Below are 20219 nucleotides of genomic sequence, written 5' to 3' on the forward strand. Positions count from 1 at the left end.
TGATCAGAGGTACCTCGGAGTAACCACCCCGTGCCTCAGTTTACCTACTGCTCCTTCCACAAAACACTTCCCTGACCTGAGGGCAATGCTGCACCGCGAGATGTGGCGGCACACAAAACATTCAGAAGAGCTGCGGGGAAGAGGCTACCCCAAAGAACACCCCGCTGCTGGACCTTTGCTCTGGTTCTGCCCCAAACCAAGGCCTAGCAGCTCCCCCCCAACCCTGTCTCTGCTGGAAGGAGCCTGCCCCTGCCCTGAGGCTGCCTGGGAAGCCAGCCCTCATGGAGAGGCCCAGCCACCCCACCTCTGACTGGCAGAGGAGTGAAGCAGGGTGCAAGAAGATGGAAAGGCCCTCTGCCTACTTTTAGTTGTCAGAGCCAAAGAGCTCTAAGTTCTCATGCCATACTTACCCCAGACTGCTCCTGCCCTCCACCCAGGGAGCAGCCATTTTCCCCTCAGAGGGGCTGTTCGGGTTGAGGAAGCTGTGCTGTTGCCCCATTTCATCCCTAACATGCTGTATGGGTCCAGCTGCTCTGGTTTTGTGCTCAGTGTTGGGCGTGGGCCTCTCATGTGCCTGCCTGACCCCGCTTCCAGCTGCGGCCCGGCCACTGGGGCTGCAACCCTTAGAGGCCAGCCCAGCTCCCTGAGCATCTGCACTGCTCCTGGGGCCCTGGCCTCTGGCAGTGCCTGCTAAGATGCTGCTGTTAAGCAAATAATGCCAAAATGCAAATAGCAGCAGCAGCAAATTCTTGATTAAATATGAACAAGTGCAGAGAATTGCTTATGTCACTCACCCCACTCCTCTCTGTCCTCCATCTGTCTGCTTCCCTTCTCTTTCACCGGCTCTTCCCCCAGCCATCTGTTTAGCGATCTCACTCCTCTTCTCTCTCTGTCCCTGCACCCATTTCCCTCCACAGCTGTCTCATTTTGAGTGGGTCCCTGTTTTCTCCTCCCCTCCCTGCTTTCAGGTTTGGCTGAGCCAGGATCAGCCCCTTTGGCAAGTTGTATTGTGGCGGTTCAGCCTCCCCGGCGTTCGCTTGGGCCGTCAGTGTGGGCGTTAGGTCAGTGCAGGGAAGCCGAAGGCAGGGAGCTGCTGGTGGGGAGGGAAACACAAGGGGGCTTAAACCAGCTTAAAGATTAAAACAGTTAACAATTGGCCACACATGTCAGTAGTTAAAATATTCAGTGGTCATAATGGGGAAGAGCAAACCCACCCCCTTGTGAGCCTGATGGCCATCCTGCAGCATCATTTACACCAGTGCAGTATTTGCGCAAACTGCATTAGTGGCCTCAGCTCAACGTGCAGGGTTTTATTTGCTTTTCTCCAGAGTAAATAATAGCAAGGGGTGAGGGCACCAGATCAACGGGCATTAAAATCTACAGAACGGAGATAAACCTCGTTGCTCCAACACATCACCCATGTCTTCCCGGGGGGTGGGAAGGAAGCCTGCTGCCTGGCTGGGTTACCAGCAGCACTCCTGCTGCAGGGGATTCGTGTGCTGCCATGGAAGCCAGCAACACTGGCTGCTGTTGGAGACAGAGATTGGGTTTGATCCAGCCTGGCAAATCCAGCGTTCCTATAAAAGAGCTGAATAAGGGCCCTGTGTCTGACAAGAAGGAAATAAAACTATTGGATTGTTGGCTTTGATAAATCCTTTCCCTGACACATTCCTCAGACTTTGTCTCAGCAAAAGATAATGGTATAGAGAGAGACCGTGTCCTTTTTCATGTGATTTAAATACAGCAAAACAACAATATGATATCAACAGAAAGCGTTTAAAAGAATAACTTGACTGTGCACCTTCTTTCTTGAGTCTCCAGGGAGGAATCAGTTTAGATTGATGCATGATGAAGGAACAAACCTGTTGCCTGAGTGGGGCGGCTCTTGGTGCAATAGGCAGAGCTGTTATCAGACCTGTTAAACAAATAAAACTGTGGAGTGCAGACATATTGTCTGAAGCACACGCGCAGCTTTCCAGTCAGCCGAGATCTTCTTAAGGAATCCTTGATAAAGGAACAAGCCTGTTCAAGTTAATGGATATATTCAGGTAATGCTTGGAAAGGAGGTGTGAAGTGAATGGGGGATCTTTGCTGTGGCTGCTGATGCACATTCCTCCCCTGCACAAACACATCCTCATTCATGGTATCGCTGCCTTCTCTGCAGGAAGGGAAGAAGAGATTACTGCACACGCAGGGCAGAAGGGAGTGATGGATGAGCCAAGCCAGCAGGAATAGCCCCAGCCCTGCTCAGTGGCAGCCCCACAAGGGCATTTGGGTTGCCGGGGGGTGGGGGACCACAGCTGGGCTGTTGGACAAGGACTGCTGTTCTGAAAGAGCTCACAGAGCAAAGAGAGAGAGCGATGGGTCATGGCTCAGGGCTGCTTTGCCCACCTCCAGTGACCAATTGCTTAGAGAATGGAAAGGAAGAGTGATAAAGGATTTCTCCTCAGCTTATGTCCCCCAGGTCAGCAGCTTTCAGAAGTCTCTCGAGTCAGAGGTTACCCAGACTGTCCCACTGAACAACTCCAACATAAGCCCAAGCAGTAGTATCCATAAAGCAGGGCCCTGACCCTGAGACCTTCCGTCTGATAACAAGGATCACATGCCAAAGTCACCTTTCAAAGCAGCTTCACACCTCCTTCATATCAAGAGCATTTTTGGACTTAGTCCTGATTTGCCTCAGCTGCAATGAGAAGAGAGCTGGGCTCCCCTCAACTGGGTTTCTAGCAACATCAGAATAGTAATTTCACTGCAACGTTTCTCCTAAGGAAAAACAAAACAAAACAAAACGCCACCACCACAAAACAATTTGTTTGTCTGTCTGTGACAGGGAGAATTTTTCATGTTACTAGCAGCCCTGGAGTTCAAACATTCACCTATTGGAAAGATGTCCAGCTTCGAAGGATGTTTAATCTTATTTGAAAAGAGATAATTAGGAAAACACACACAAACACATGTGCCACACGCTCACAATCTCATTAGAGACTGCTCTGTCTGTCAGCCGAGGAAAAGGTTTTATTGTTATGGTGGGGATGGATGTGTTTTCGTGCTTGGTTAAGGGGTGTATGAGCACCCAGCTGTGTGTGCGTTCATGTGCATATGTGGGTGCATATTTATATGTCTGAAGGGGAGAGGTTTTTAACTTGTTGAAACCTGTGAAACTCCTCATCCTGGTTCCATTTTTGGAAGCAGATTTTGATGAGATCTCTCCCATCACTGCACACAGAACATCTAATCATGTTGTACAAAGACAGCCACAACTGACAATGCATCTCCTTCTTCCAGGAGAAAGGAAGAGGGGGACAAAATGAATAATTCAAACGATAATTAGCAGTGTAATTATTCCTGTTTTTAAAGTAACCTACAGGACAGAATATCAACGTATGAGTCACTGGCGAAGTATAAACAGAAACAATTTGGGAGGTGCTGTCCTGATGCTTTAGGAAAGGACTTGTCGGAGACTTTCTCTTCTAATCTCACAGTGGCACCAGGAGCCCCTCCACCCTGCAGGGTCAAACCAGCATCAGTCAGCCAGAGCTCAGCTCAGGGAAAAGGGAGCTTCAAAAGCAGTGACAGGCGGTGAGGGCATGCGGCGAGGACAGGCTGATAGAGCTGCAGAGCTGAGGCTCTTCAAGACAGTGGTCTGGACTTAAGTCAGGCCAGGGAACAATTTCTTGCTACGTGTCTCCACGACCTGGTGTAGCAGATCCCAGCTGCAAGCTTGGCTTCGGTGTGCACCAGTCCTGCAAGTAACGATGCTCAGAGCTGAGATCTGCATGCACCAGGAGTTGAGATCTGCAGGTGCTGAGCCCTGGGGAAGAAAAAGGGCGTTATCCCTGCATTTTAGGCCGAGTTGGTAGGAAACAAAGTAAAAACTCATTCTCAAGATTTCTGCACTGTGCTTTGGAAGAGCCAAACACATTGTACAGGACAGAGTTGTAATCGTCCGGACCATGCCCTGATCCTTTCTGATAGGGATGCAAGCAGTAAGACTGGACTTCAGCTGTGCCTCATTTCTTCTCTTAACCAGCAGCCTTCCAAGCTACAATTACTTTTTTTTTTTTTTTTTTTTTTTTTTTTTTAAACCTGGAGCATCTTTCTTTAACAGGAAACATGAAACCTCTGTGCTTGGAGCAGCTCCCGTCCAAGGAGACGCTGGGGCAGCAGCAGCAGCCTGTAAAAGCAAACAGCGGGATGCCTCTTGGCACTGTAACACAAGAAGAAGAGAAGAAAGATGTCTTTAATTTGCCTGGTAATGATCAATATAGAATCAAATCTGACCTTGAATTTTAATGGCTCAGTACTAATAGAAAGCCACTTGCAGATGGATGGAAGAGGATAAGAATAGCCTAGAGGAGGGAGGGCAGGGTGGTCCTCAGCACAGCAGGCTCAGCACCTTGTGTGGCCATCCTGTGCCACCACGGATGTGCGTTTCTGGGTCTGGCAGAGGAAAAATTGCTCTAGGGTGGCAGTGGCTGGGGACAGGCCATGGGGACAACCCATTGTGGATGCAGGAGGCAGCATGACCCAAGGCTCCCTGGGCTCCCCCAGTGCTATTTCAGAACAGCACTGCCTTAGAAGCAAAGAGATTAAAGAGAGAAAAACTGAGTCGAGGAGCAGGAAAGCCCTTGGACCAAGGTGACGTGGCAGCACCCAAGGCAGGAGCAGGTCCCTCGGCTCCCATGGCGTCCTCCTCACGACACTGTGGCCTCCCCATTGCTCCCTCCCTTTGGCATGGATCAGATGCTGTAAAACAGACAAGATGACTCAACTCCTGATCCACGGCACTGACAGCATTTACAATTGGCAGAGGCTCCTTAAAAAGAGAAAAAAAAAATATGCATATATACATTCATATATATATGTATAAATAAATTCAGATTAGATTGACCAGTTGAAATTATATAGCAGCTGTTAACATTGGCATCTTTATTTGCTGCATCAATTGTATTTGGTTTAATCTTGTTCCCACAACGCTGAAAACGTTTGACTCATCTTCTGGTGTGCTTTTTTTTGTTGTTGATATAGAATCATTTTGACAGTTATCCTGTTGGCTGTTAATAAATATCTGCACTTTCTATAATCAATCATAAAACAAATCCAATCACCTTTTCGCTTTTTATTTGACCTTAATCCTAACAAATCTCCCACTGTTTTATTGAATTTACTCATGAGCCAGCAGAAGAAGAAAGAAAAAGAGAGGGTGTCCATTGCTGCCTGTCCATCTGTCTGTGGCAAATAGTCTAGAGGAGCTGAGACGGGAACCAGGAAAATATTCATCTATTGTCTGCCAGTATCTGTTGAGTCACCCTGGCCAGATCCCTTTGCTTTTTGTTTCTTGCTTCCCCTCCTATAGGGTAGAGTAAAGCTGTAGGAAGCTGAGCGCCACATTTTTCTCTCCCCTCAGCCAAACATTCACAGGACCAGCTGCCTTCTGTGGACCACAGAGGCAAAAGGAGGTATCTTGCTTCTCCAGGAGCTATGGGGAGTTCTCCTCCTCCTTAGTGCTCTTTTAATGTTCACCAGCCTGCTGGATTCCCCCATCCTTTGCCCCCCGCATCCAGGGGGAGCAGCGTGGTACAGCTGGGGGGTGGGGGATCTGGATCCCGGAGCACAGCAGAACCAAAGTGGAGGGAGCCGGAGGGCAAATGATGCCTCAGCCTCGTGGTCCCACCACCCGGCCGTTTTTGCTTGTGCTTCCTTCCCTCTCTCCCCTTACAGATTTCTGCCTGAAAAAAACCAATCCACCAAGCATTTCGAAACCGAGCGAAATGAGGCTTGCCTCTCGCCACGAACCCATATCACATGGTGGGGAGGAAGGACACAACAGCACTCTGCCAGTCTTAAATCAGCCCTGGGTCTGCCCTTGCTCAGCACTCCCCAGGAGGCACAAGGATGCTTTACGAGCAATTCTGGTACAGCTTCTACTTTGGAAGTGTTTCCCTTCCTCCATCCCTAGGAGGACAGCGTTCAAAGTTTATACACAAAAAAAAAAAAAAAAATAAAAAGAATCCTGCAGTTAAAGAAGAGAGGAAAAATAAAAAAAAAGGATAAAAGCGGAAGAAGCAACTTTGTCCTTTGGTGCCAGCAGCACCAGGCTCCTGCGGTTGGAACCCCAACGAGAACCAAAGTATCTTCATCATTATCTAGCTGCAAATGGCAGCTGCTTTGCCAGCCGCTGCTCGGGTGGGACGGTCTCTTTTACGAGAGCAGGAAGGGAACAGTGGGGCAGGGAATTAAAATATGGGCTACAAATTGGAAACGGCAGGGGGTGGAGGGGGATTCAGCTTAGCCGGCGGACGCCCAGTGTGCTCCCTATTTATGCTATGCCAATGACTTTGCTCTCAAGCAGCTTGCAGGAGACAGAGAAAGAGAGAGAGGGAAAAAATAATATATATATATATATATATATATATCTTGCAGCTTGCTTTGTCCCAGGAAATTCCTGCAGAAGCCAGCGGCAGGAGAGGCTGCAGTGCCAGAGGTCAGTGATGCAGCAGCCTGCCTGGAGCCGTGGATTACCTGCCCTTGCCCAGGTCGCTCTGTCGAGAATAATCTGGTGGGTGGCGAGTTGGCTGGGGAGGAAAGGATGTGGAAAGGGCGATTTTCTTACTGCACTGCAAGCCCTGCATGAGGTCAAGCCCAGGCTGAAGGCAGAATTGGACCTAACCCCAAAGCTCACCCCCAGCCTTATCTCACACTCAGGGGAACCTGAACTTAAACATAGGCTCCTGCGTGACCTTGACACATCTCAGCCTCAGTTTCCCTGCCTTTAAAAATGGAATCAGAGCCCTGCAGTGAGCACCACCAGGATGAACATGCGGAGAGGTGTTCAGAGCTCTGCAGTGGGGCCAGGCAGCCCTGCCTGGAGCTGCAGCCCCTCTGCCTCTGGGTGCCCCCTTCCAGCAGGACTCCTGTGGCTCTTTGGCCCCACATCACCCCAAAGCCAACCAACACGGCTGGCTTGGCACACGCTGCTAGCTGAGAAGCACGCAAAGGAGAAGGGAAATGGTGCCTGAGAGGTGCCTCCCTGGTACAGGGAGGCCTGAGAGCAACCAGAAATAGAAACGCAGGGCCATGAATTAAACACGCTGCAATCTCTCATCTGTCTCCAGCAGGGAGTTCAGCTCAGGGCAGATCACTCCTCCACTTGCTTGGATGCAGGGGTGCTTCCCTGGGAAGGCAGAGCAGGGATCAGCAAGCGCCCACCCCACTGGTTTAAACAGAAGTGGTTCCTAAGGGTGTCCCTGTCCCATGCCACCTTCCTGGCACTGCTGGGCTCCTCGGGACAGTGCTGATGGTCCCAAGCACTTCCCAGCTCCTGGGTGTCCCGCAGCGTCCCCTGAAGGGCCAGAGCCACTGGTTTCCTCTGCTTGTCCCAATAAAATGGGAGGCCACCATGGCTGACTGTGCAGAAGTGCTTCGTGGGGGGACAGGAGGACACGAGGTGCTCGTGGCTCAGCTGGGCACAGTCCCCAAGGCTTCAGCAGAGGGAGGATGTCTTGGGGAGCACCCTGCCTGGCCACGCTGACACGCAATGACATGACAGGCAGCTCTTTGCTGAGACTCTCGGAGATGGAAACAGCTGGGACTTCGATCTACGGGTTTCTCAGATGGCAGGGGACAGCTTTGCCCTGTTATTTATGGTGCTCCCAGCCTTGGAGGGGAGCACAGTATTGTCCTTCGCATCTTAAAATGACATTGGTTGCGATGATTGCTCCTGCAGACACAAATCTCTGCTGGCCTCTGTGCCTGGGCACGAGCCACGGGCAGGGGCTGACCCCACCGGTGGATTCCCTGATCCCCACACTGCCTGGAGGCCCATCAGCATCAAGCTGTGCTCCTGCCAGCTGCTTGGGTGGCCACCCAGCTCCTGTCCTCCCACCGGGCTCTCTCCGCTCTCAGCAATTGTCTCCATCCCCTTCGGTGGCACCGAAGAAGGACCAAGCCTCTCCCAGAGGCAAGCAGAGGTCAGGGGAACATCGCTCGGGCAGCAGATGATTAGCTTTGCTGACAGCTGTCTCAAGTGGACGTGATGGATGGTGCCTCATTCTGCCTGAGCACCAGAGCCTATCGCCTGGCCCTGAAGTCCACCAGACAGCAGAGCTCGGGAAGGATTAGCCCTGTGCCTGCCTGCAGCCCCGGGGCTTGAGACAACTCCAGGAGTGACGGGGAAAATGAAGGAAGTAATTTTGAGCCTAACAAAGAGAAATCCACAAAGCCCTGGCTCAGCCTGAGAGCTGCTTGCTTGAGAAGGGGGTTGATTTTCTTCTGGCTTTGCAGAGGCTCCAAGCAAGTTTTCCTAACTCAAAAAAGGAAAAAAAAAATACAGGGATTCAGCAGCAGGCTGACTTCTTCCTCCCGTCTCTAGGATCACTTAATTAAGTGACCTCACACGAAATGCACAGCATTTTCAGTTCCCAGATAAAAACACATTTGCTGCATGGCTCGCACATGCCAGATGGCACTTGGGGATGCAGTCAGTCGCGTAGATGGGGTGCAAATGCAGCTTGTACATAGACCAGCTGCAAGGAGCTTGTATGTAGCTATTGGTCTGGTCAGCCCTGCAAACACTAGAGCACTTTCCTCGGTCCCTGCTCCTTTTCTCCCTGCAGGCAGCCTGTGTCCCCTCTACATGCACCTAGGCCACTGCTGCTGCAGACAGCTGCTCCATCCATCACGTGCAAGCCCCTGAAAAATGGGAGCACGAACACTGATCTCACATACACAGGGATGTTTTCAAGCAGCCACAGGATCACTGGTCTGGAAATTGCAGCTGGGATACTCATGTACATCCTGGGGAGAGAACACTGCTTGGATACCCAAGGATAGGAACCCCAAGGACAGCAGTGCCACATCCTGCTCTCCATAGGGATATCAGGGGAAAAGGACCCTACAAACACCCCGGCCAGACAAAACAGAGCTTTGGGGACCCCAAAATTCTCTGCTTCTTTCTCTCTGCCTGTTCCTCTCCCTCACTTGAAAGGCCTCGCCTGCCCCTGCAGAAGCCCTGTCTGCTCTGTCTCCCTCCTTTTCATCAGGTTAATTGGACGCCGCCTTACCAGGGGAAAGCTCACCCTGGCTGTCAGCCCTGAGCCTCGCTTAGCAGCCTCCAAAAGCTGCTGGGGACGCCTTGATGCTGGGAAGGGTTTTTAACCTGTCACAGAGGCAGCTGGGGAAAGGAGCAGGGCTCGGCTGCCTCTAATTGCTCTTTGCGCAGAGGTGCCTTGTTTATTCGATTAATTTGGAGCCATCAAATGCCAGAGCTCAACAAGCAGCTGCTGAGTGGGGGGATTTTTCCTCTCCAGCAGGGTGGGGTATGCAGATCCCTGCTTCCCTTCAGACAGCCTCTGTCTCTTGGTCTTTATAAGCATGAATGCTCGTTGTGCCCGCAGTGGGAACTGTATTGAAATGTCTGTAATGTTTTTTCCCCTAAGTCTGAGCAAGGTGGAAAATGCTAGTCCAGACCCAAGAGTGAAATCCTCGAGGCTGTGCTATTTGGCCAAAGGAAATGCTTATTTCCATTGATAAATGAACAGATATTTAGAAACTAACAGATATTCCCTCTTCCCCAAAGCTGCAAATCCCAGACCCAAATCGTCCTCCTCGTTAGCGAGCAAAATCCCCCTCCGCTCCCCATCTCTGAATGTCATGTGCTGGCCCCAGGAAACATGCAGCAACCAAAACAGCCAGGAAGGGGGAGAAGCACTCCTCGCTCCAAGACATAAAACCCTAAATCACAGCAGAATATATTTCCTCTGCCTCGATTTCACAGCTCTCTGTATGATAATACGGCTGGTCGCACTCCCCGCATGCATCGTGCTGGGAGCCCCTTTCTGCAAGGTCCAGGATTTGGCTTTTTAGAGGGAAATAAAATAAAATAATTTTAAAAAGCCTTGTTTCAGCCTGCCTGGTCGCAATCAAATTTTCCCTGAGCATGGGCAGCAGCCTTGCAAGCCATTTCTGTTTGATAGCTCAGGTTTTATTCACGTAGATAATGAATTTGGCAGGAGGTTAATAAGTGTCAACTGAAAGATAATTTAAGAGTTGTAAAGATAAATTTGTTGTGCGCTCTTTTTCCATGTGTGTGGCTAATATCTCAGTGCCCATACACGTGCGCACACACACAGCGTGCACAGGCTGGTTTCTAAGTCCATAATCTAGATGGTTTTGCATTATTCCTTGAGGTATTGTAAATACCTAAAAGTCGCAGTGAAAATCCTGCTGCATGTAAAATCCCATCTGCCCGTTTTTCTCCTTTCCTGGGCAAAGTGATTAGATTAACACGAGGGGGGGGGGAAAGAGGATAAAAAGGAAAAGAAAAGCAAGCTTCAGAAATGTGTTTTTTTCCTCCCTAGCACAATGCTCACGCTGAGAATTTCCTTGCTGGTTAGACAGGGACGTGGCCTTTATGCAGAGTTTTGAGGTGGAAAGGGGGACTTCGGAAAGGTTTGCCTGACAGCTGCTTTTTCTTCTCCTTCTCTTTTTCTTTTCCCGAACCTTTATTTATTTATTTTTCTCTTTAAATTGGCCCGATACCCTGAGCGCTGCCCCACTGAAGCCAAATGACTGCACGTTTCCAATGCAGATGGTGCTTGGCTGGAGCTGGGTGGAACCAGGGCTCGGGACATTTTTGTCCAGGGACAACCGGGGTCAAGCTCCTCTGTGGAGACGTGGCCCAGGATCCCTCCTACGGGGCAGGATGAAGGTCGGGAAGGTCCCTTCTAACCCAGCTCAGGCTATTTGGAAGCAATTTTCCCCACTAACAGATGCTTTCCTGCCTTTCTGAAAGCTTTGTGAGAGCCCGAGACCCCATGTTTTAAACATCAGGATCGATACAAGACCTGGCAAAAGGCATAACGCTCCATGCACCTCAGACAGACACAAAGAACACGGCACGAAACAAGCCATCGGTGCTCAGGGGAACACCACCTGCCCCAGCCCCTGCCGTCCCTGCTGGCGTTTTGTCTGCGCCCCACGGACGAGCACCAAAACACGACTGGCACTGGGCACTGCCTTCCCCCTCTGCTCCCACCCATCCACCCCCTTCCTAATCCCTTTCAAGCAGAACGGGTTTAGGATTCGGTGGTGGATGCTGTGCAGTGGGGGCGAGAGAGAGGACAGCAGGGCTTTGTCACGAGTGCCAATACAACCCGGTTCCGTAAAACAACCCCCAGTGAAGTTAAAGATTATTTACATTTTAGATATGGGTAACAACCATAATCTATTTGATTAGGCGAGGCTTGAATTAAGTACCGAATTTATCTCTTTACATTGTCAAACTTAATAGTAGTTTAAAGATAAACCTCATTGAAACTCTGCCTTCCCTGCTGGGCTAATTAACACCCATTTAGGCTCTTAAACCTTTGATGGGTGTTTCTGTTCCAAGGCTTTGGTAATAGGGAAAGCTGCTGTAATAAATCAGAGAGAAATCTCGGCCGAGGAGCATGAACCAAAGGCTCTCTGACCAGGTGTGATGGGTTTCCAATGCGGTAAGGGAGATAAAAGCACATTCTTGATTAAATACTGCCACCAGGTTGAACTCTTGAGTTTTCAGGGGCTGGTACTGTTACTGCTGCTAATGTGAGCTGAGTGTTTGAAACGGGCCAGACTGATGAAAAACTCATCCAGCGTGTGCTGAACTCAATGGGTGGTTGCCCGTGTGTTTGGAGGGCTTGGATCTGGGCAAATGGATGCAGTCCATGGATGATCATGAGGAGAAGAGGATCTCTTCAATGGGGAGATGTTCTGGTAAAGCAGTGTCTAAATTAAGGGGATGTGGGAATTTAAAATGCTGGTGCAAGCAAATCCCAAGTGAGCCGTGACTGCTGGGGCCATGTCAGGCACTGCAATGGGATCGAACCCAGTTGTCCCCTACAAGAATTAGGACAGGTGGATCCAAGCAGCGGTTACAGCCCTTAATTTCTCCCTCACTTTTTGATTTTATTTGTGGTCTGCATTCGGCTTTGGGAAGAAATGCTTGGTCTCTCTTTGGAGGGGCTTGGTCTGGAGACATCTGAGACAGGAAATAAACCTGCTCCCAGCTCCTGGAGCCGGAGCCGAGGGAGAGGGCAGGGAGTCAAGTGAGCCCCCAGACCACGGCAAACCTTTTCTAACTCCTGTTGCAAGCCAGAGCTTTTCTAAGGAGCAAGAGCAGGGCAAGGAGAGATGGTGCCACATTTAATTAGCTCTCAGCAAAACCAGATTATTCCTAACATTAAACTAATCTTCAAAAAGGGAACCCTTTAAATGAAAAGAGAAAGTGCAAGGCTAGGAGACCATTAATTGATTCCTTATTCATTAACCTTTGCAAACCACTCAAAAGATCTGAAAAACGACTTTCTTTGGAGTAAGGGCTTATGTAGGGGCTTGTAGGAGCCTCTCATAACCCACCCGACACAGGGCAAGGGAAGGGATGGCCCCAAGCTGCTCCTTGCTTTGCTGATCAGAGAACAATTCCTCCCACCGAGTGTCCCTGCTGCAAACACCACTTGTCTTGAGCACCCTCATCTGAAGCCACCCTGGAACCATGATAGCTTCTCTGATATTTAATCTGTAAACCTTGGACTTCTCATGCCTGTTGCTGGGCCTGGCAGCTCAAGTCTTACGATAACTTGGTTTTCCTTTTTTCAGTCCGGAGCTTCTGAAGCCAAGGGATTTGCATAAAGAAAGTCCTTGCTAGATGAGATTGTGACAACCAGGTTGCAAAGGGCTTTGGGGTTTAAAAAATATAACAGTGACCCACAGCCAAATGAGGCTGAAGACGGTATGTTAAAAAAACAGATTTAAATCTCTGGTTTAGTCACTATCGTGATGGGAAGGGAGGTGAGCTGCCCAGGGAGCCTCAGCACCGCGGGCTGGGAGCACCTTTTGCGGTCGCCCAGAGTTAGGAGGACAAGGGAGCACTTGGCACATGTGGCTGGAGGTCTTCGTCCTGCTCCATTGCTTTGCCACGGCTTGTCCTGGGGGAGGTCGGCATGCCCGCCGTGCCCACCTTCCTTGGGAGGGCGGACAAACAGCGGCAGTTTCCATAGCCGCAGGGGACAAGAAGAAAGAGCTAGCCTGCTCGGCCAGCAGCTGCCAAATCGCCTTTTGTTCGTGTCTAGCAGTGCCTGGATTTTCCCTGATCTGAAATGACACTTTTCTCTCTTTCTGGGGTCTTGTATTCTGGGTATTTGATTCTTGTGCCAGGGCTTGGATAGAAACCAATGGCTAAAAGCTTCCTCCCATACACTCTGGAATTAACAACCCTGTTTCCCTGACCTCATTAGCATGGAGGGACAAAAACCAGAAGCGTTTTCTCTCTTCACACGGTTTAGGCAGGGGGGATCCAAACCCTTCACAGGAATGCCTGACCCAGCCTCTTTCCAAGGGCATGGGCAGAACCTGGAGATATGGCACCTGCCAAACTGGGATGCAGTTTGGGTGTTCCTATCTGGGGTAACTGCAGGCAAACCAGGCAAGCCCTAAAGCCGGTGCTCTGGGGACACAGCAGCCCAACCAAAGGCTGCATCAACTGAGTTGCTCCTGCTTGTAGGAGGCGCTGCAGATTCACCCAAATCCTGTATCCTCTGCCCACGGGACTCACAGTACATGCTCATCATATTGCACCAACCACTCAGCACTGGGAAGAATTACAGCTTTCGCACATGTTCTGCAAAAAAAAAAAAATAAATTACCGTTCCCAAGTATCAAGAAAAGCCACAAGTCCCAGTCTTAGACCAGCCGCCGCAGACCTCCTGCGTGTCAGCGCAAGGGCCAGTTCCCTGTCACTGCTCAGCATCCTCCCACTGCTCCTGGGCTCCGTCCTCGCTCCCCTGATTCCCTCCTGCTTCGCTCAGCATTTGAAGCCGGGTGCTCTTTAAAGCAGTCTCTAATGAAACTCCATTGATCTCAATTATCCAGAGACAACTCTCAGTTATCCTGAGGCCGATTAAGCAGGTTGCAGATTAATCATAGCCTGCTAAGTGCCCCCTTCATCCCCATCACTGGTTCCTTACATCTTGATTTTGTTCTTTGAAACAAAACACGCAAGGTAGCATGTGCTCCTGTTACCCGCAATGGTGCCTTTCAACTGGTATTTTACTTCCTATCTATTATTTCTGTCGCTGAGAGCTGTGCACCCAGAAAAACACTAAAAAAAATATTGCTTCCAAAGAGATTTTCTCCAAATTCATCAAATTTTGTTCTGCTGAACCGTAACCCCCTCATCGAAGAGCCCTGGGGAATGTTTCACCCATGTTTCAATGTTCAAATCCCACTCATCCCAAACTTGCTGTGGTGGTTTCATGCTGATGGGCAGCTAAACTCCACCACAGCCCCCCTGCAGTCCCTCTTACCAAACCTTGGCCACGTAAGCCCAGTACACTTGCACGCACGGAGGCCGGTTTGTGGTGCCCAGGAAACCTCAGTCCTTGATGGAGGAACTGAGACACTGGGATGCTCCTGTAGGGAGAAGCTTGGAAAGGCTGGGAGCTATCTGGGCACCTGAAAAGCACAAAGTGCAAGGATTTCCCCTCCACGTCAGGCAGTCCCCAGCTCTGACGTGGCTTGGAGTGACTCCAGGGTTTGCGTGGGTTGCCCAGGCTAGGACGCAGCCCTGTCCCCCCGTCCCCTCCGCGGCACATACGTGTCCCATCAGCACCAGGCAGGGCTGCTCAGGGCTGAGCATGGGCATGGCCACAGAAGGGGACGACTCTCCCCTCGTCCTCTGAATTATTTTGGTGTTCTCCGAGCACTGACATCTTTGCAGGATGCTTCTACCCTGGGGAAAGAAGTACAGAAGGAGGAGGTTTATGCCGTGTCTGGGAATTGGGAATATTAGAGCAAAATTCACTGAAAGGAAGGAGGAAAAACATTTACCAGTAGCACACTGCCCTCCACAAGCTTGTTGTTTTTCTATTTATTTTTTTTCTTTTAAGCTCTTGGCTCCAGTTTACCCAAAAGGAAGAAGGAAAAAAAGCCGAAAGAAAAACACGGAGAGCAGCGAGCCCCGCACCACTGCCCTGCGCGGGCTGGCTGGCGGCGAGGCGCTGCCAGGGCCAGGCGCTGCTCACGTCCCCGCGCTTTCCAGCTTAAGCACAAGTGCTTTGTGCAGATAAATTGAAAACCCTCAGCCCTGGAATACTGCCTCATGTAGCGGCGCTGTCAGGTTAGAGAGGGAGCAGCTGCCTATGGAGAAAGAGATAAACAGCAGCAAGGCTGGTCTGCCTTTACGTGTTGAGCTGGAGACAGCTTTCGAATGGGAAAACGCAAAAGTTTGCAACATATGTATTTATTTATATATTACACACCCACGCATACAGCTCCATATATACTAAATACAATTATATAGTCATGCACGCAAATACAGAAACACACACAACTGCTGTGCACGGTGTCCCCCTACCAAGCACCAGCCTGAGCAACGCACCACTGAGCCCAGACGAGATCAGACCATGTCGACCCCCATTAACTGCCATTTAATTAATTCTCCTTTTCAATTAACTCCTTTACTTCCCTCCTTTCCCATTTAGGAGTCTCCAAGCCCTCTTTAGCATCCCTCGGTGGAGGCGATGGTGGTGAGGATGGGGCCAACTGGAGCAGCTTCTCGGGGAAGGTCGTGGCTGTTGGAGGGGAGGGAGGATGGGAAGGAGGGCGGCTTCTGGCTCTGTTTCTGCCTTGCGAGCTGGATCACGACAGGGAAAGGCTAACAGCAGAAACGAGATTATTTCCCAACTTCCTCAAGCTTAGATCACTTGCTCACACGCACCCACAATCTAGCCCACGATCTTTAAGTGAAACTGGCTTTTATCATTACTTGTTAATCTACTTAATCAAAATTTCAATTAATGGCAGGGAATTATCATTCCATTTAGCACAGAGAGATTTAAAAAGAAAAAAATAAAGGAAGTGGCAGTCATACTGCAGATTCAAGCACTGGGCAGCCTCCGCCTGCATCCTCATCAGCCGGGCGGTGATGACGGGTCTTCCTGGCCCCCCAGCTTCAACCCACCGTGGCTTTTTATAGGCAGAAAGCACCCACCCTGCTGATAGTTTATTTTTTTCCTCCTTCCCTAAATTCCCTGTGTGGGATTTCTCAGTGCTGGCCCGGGATGAAGGGCAGCAGCCCACCCGGTGATGGAGAGGGAGGGGAGGGCGAGCGCAGGAGTGAAGGATGGGGGAGAGGGGGTGGTAGAAGAAGAATCCATTTGTAATTACTGAAATAAACACAAGTCGGGGAGAAATGCAAATGCCTCATGTTGTGAATTACTTGACAGAAGAAGTGACAGCTTTTTATTAGGGTGATAACAGCGAGGAGTTTTAAAATAGAATAATCGGTGCAACAAAAGCAATTTTCATTCTGAATTTTCATTTTAAATGGATGATCTCGTTTTAATCAAGGGAGTCATCACAAAATGCTTTTAATTACCAAAAGTCAAGAGCTATATTGTAATTTTAATGTCTACTTTCAGCCTGGTGATTAGATTTATACAAAACGTTGGTGGGGTGGGAAGGTTGTTGCGCCATTCCTGATTTCTGCCTTTTTCCCCTCAAATGAGCACAAGATCTGAATTTACCATTCAAAAAATTAAAAGCCTTCTTGTAAAGTGCATTCACCTTGCCAACAAATACAGAATGGGCTCGGAGCAGAAGATATTTGTTAAAATCTGGGTTTGTTTATTTTCTTCCCCTATCTCCTTCTGTGTTATTTGAAGCAGCTGAGCTGCTAACACGAAGTTTGACTTTTTGTGCTTTTAAAGGCATTCTGGGAAGCTGCCGTAAGCTGAGATTGGACTACTTCCCGCAGACTCAGAGAAGGATCTGCATCCACCATCTACCATCATGCCAGTGAAAAGGCTAACTTCAGGCTCACTTCCAAGCACAAAACCCACCTCTTTAGAAGAAAAAGTAGCTGAGGCTGTGTGCTTTGTGTTTATGGAGCCAGCTCTCCCCTGGCTCTGCTACGAATTCCTCGGACTCCTACCCGAGATTCAGAGTCACGTTTACATCATGAGTGCAAACCAGGAACAGGACAAGCTGGCCTTTTTTTCCCCTGGTGTAACCGCTGAGGGGTTATATACCACGTCCTGCATCTCACCTTCAGGTGCCTTCAAACTCTGAGTATACTGCACCAGCCTCAAAATAAGGAAAGCTGCACAAAACACCTGTTTATTTTATTATTATTTTTTTTTAACTATAAGACTTGAAAAGTCAGTGTAACAGGGCCCTCACATCCTTTGGCTTTATGCGTCTTTCCTTCTCGTGCTGCGCTCTTTGCTCCTTTCATGCTGCTGTTCAGACCAAGCGCGGTGAGAGGGGATGAAAGGCATTTGCAAATGCATTCTCAGAAGAGAATCTGCTTTTTCCCCCCATTTATAAAGCAATTCCTGTTGCTGTGCATTGTTTGCACGCAGGGATTAAAAACGCTTGAAAGCCTGAACCAGAAACGAGATGTCGCATTTCTAAATTCTCCACGAAGGCGTGAACGGAGACAGCACCAGACACAATGCGGAGCCAGTGCTGACATGCACAAACCAGCTCATTATGTGGGAGAAAAACCAGCACCTTTCACCTCCGACAAGCTGGGAAAAAGAAAATCCCCACCAGATAACCTGACCGAAAGCCTCACGAGAGAGGTGCAAGCACACCGGAGTGCCGGGAGCTAATTGGGAGAGCCTCCACCACCCCTGTAGCAGCAGCAGGGGACAAAAAAACATGCTTTTGCAGCTGAATAAATAAAATTCAACAGGAGACTCCTTCCGCATTGTCCTTAATTTCTGCAGCCCCGAACTCAGCCAAAACCCAACCTTGGCATTGTGCTGCGTGGCTGAGCTGCTTTCAGACCTTGCTTTTAGCAGAGCCTGTCAGGCTTGTGCCCACGCCATCCCTTTGGGAACGTGGGACAAGGGCTCCCACGAGGCTGGCTGGAAGCTGTCCCTGCAGTGCTCGTGCTGCTGGGACTCAGGGGGGTGAATTCAGGGCTGTTTTCAGCAATCCCAGCCAGGATCCACCAGCCTCGATGCATCACGTTGAGGCTTTCCTTGGCCAATGGGTCATATCAGAAGCCATCCCCAAACCCCTCAAATTAAAGTGACTCCTGGGGTTCAGCAGGTCTGCTGCCGTACTGGAATGGCTGGAGTATTTTTCCAGCCCAGGAACAATCATCCCGCCACCACCTGCATTTTTTGGCTGAGAGCTAAGACCATCTTAATGTCTCTATCTATTTTTTTTGAGAATTTAATGAAAGATCCTCAAATACTCAAACAACACAAGTGTCAGGCACGCAAATTAGCTGAGCCTTCAGAGGCCAGCCTTCTCTCTTCATTAATATCAATAACAACCGCGGAGCTTAATTGAGCCACTTTGGAAACCACCTTTGGACGAACACACAGCAGAAGGAGAAACCCAGGCTTGCCACCTCTCCTGCTGCACAACGACGTGCAGGCTCCCACTGTAGTGGGTTTACGTGGCAAGGTTTTGGTAGCGGGGGAACGTAGGGGGGGCTTCTGTGAGAGGAATCCAGAAGCTGCCCCATGTTAGATAAGGGCCCCGCTGCTGGCCAGAGCCGGGCCAATAGGTGATGTTGTTTGTGCCTCTGTGAGAGCATATTTAGGAAAGGGAAAAAAAATAAAAATAAAAAAGAACTGCTGGGGAACAGCTGCTGGGAGAGAGAGAGGGGTGAGGAACAGCCTTGCAGGCATCAAGGTCTCCAAGGTGTGGGGAGCTGGGGGTCGGCCTCTTCTCACAGGTAACTAGTGATAGGACTAGAGGGAATGGCCTCAAGTTGCGCCAGGGGAGGTTTAGGTTGGAAATGAGGAGACATTTCTTCTCAGAAAGAGCAGTCAGACATTGTAACAGGTTGCCCGGGGAAGTGGTGCAGTCACTGTCCCTGGGGGTGTTCAAGGAAAGGTTGGACCCGGTGCTTGGGGACAAGGTTTAGTGGGTGACATTGGTAGTAGGGTGATGGTTGGACCAGATAATCCTGAAGCTCTCTTCCAACCTTGATGATTCTATTTTTCTACCATTTCCACCATGAGGAGTGGATTTATGCATCCCGGGATGGGGCGGGAGGTAGGTGCTGCCGTGCACAGCCCCACGTGCCCCTGTCCATTGCCCTGCATGTAGCTGTGTCTTAGCATCTTGCTTCCCTGGAGCAGCTCCAGCCCTGCTTCTCGCCGCTTCCCCCATTTCATGCTTGGAATTTAAAAGATCTGTGTATTTATCTGCTGCTCTGTTCAAATTACCAACTGGGCTGTGCTCTCCACGGTCTCTCTGGGAACAGGCAAGATGCTACATGGCCTTTTGATCGAAGCAATCTTTCTGTGGAGGCTTTTTTTCCTTTGCACAGGGGAAAAAATGCAGAATTTTTTATATATATATATATATTTTTTTTTTTTTCTTATTTTTGCCAAAGAGCATCAACTTGAGGTGAAGTATTTCCCAGTGCTGACAAAAGCTTTGATATTGTAATGCCAAATCCATTGAGCCAAAGCTTTTAACTTTGCATTGTTCTTTTTTTTTTTTTTTTTTTTTAAAATATTGGATTTGTGACGTTTGTCCTCCTTCCTCTTGCCTGCGATTGATCCTCCTGTCCTATTTATCTCCTCCATCTCACTGGGCCGTGGCCTCAAGCCCACTGGAGACGTTGCATTGATTGCCCAGGATTTTGGATGAAGCCAGCCAGTTATTTTCCCTTCCCCTCTTCACCTCCCTTACCTGTTGCTTGTTCTCTAACCAGGTTGATTTTTTTTCTAGATTCAATTGACCAGAAAACACATCCCACATTTGGGAAACAGGGTCAAGATTAGTTAAAAAATATACGTATATTTTGTATTTAAATAGTTACTTCTTGAGTCAAAATTGTTCCTCAGCATTTCCAAAACCAACCCTCCCCATTTGAGAACATGACAAGTTTCACCTAGAAATTAATTGTGAAGCTGCTTCAAAACCTGGTGGGAGTTCTTTCTTTTCCACTTACAGACAACAAACCAGCTTGTTTTTCTCCACCTGACTTTTCCCCTCACCAAAAAACAGACCTCAGGTCGGTTGTAAATGGTGCTCCCATCCAAAATTTGTGCAACGTAGGCACTGCTTGGGGAACATCGGTGCCCGTTTTGGGGTCTGTCCCCGACCTGGGGGCTGACGGCCCAGGGGACTGGCCACCCCCATCCCTGTCTACAAGCACTGCTCTGCAGGAGTGAGAGCTCTCACAGCACTTGGCCTTGGCTGTTTCTAAG

General features: G+C 49.5%; 1 long non-coding RNA gene across 2 annotated transcripts in view; it reads right to left on the bottom strand.

Moving 5' to 3' along the window:
• Positions 1 to 786, bottom strand: part of LOC106044979 (uncharacterized) — a 63593-nt gene extending 62807 nt beyond the window's left edge. The window contains exon 1 of one of the 2 annotated variants that reach the window (XR_010826787.1): positions 411 to 786. This is a non-coding gene — a long non-coding RNA (uncharacterized lncRNA). The remainder of the gene's footprint in view (positions 1 to 410) is intronic. The other variant, XR_010826788.1, reaches the window with a different exon arrangement.
• Between the last annotated feature and the right edge of the window lie 19433 nt (positions 787 to 20219).

This window comes from Anser cygnoides, chromosome 27 (genome assembly GCF_040182565.1).
Source record: "Anser cygnoides isolate HZ-2024a breed goose chromosome 27, Taihu_goose_T2T_genome, whole genome shotgun sequence".
NCBI classification, from domain to species: Eukaryota; Metazoa; Chordata; class Aves; order Anseriformes; family Anatidae; genus Anser; species Anser cygnoides.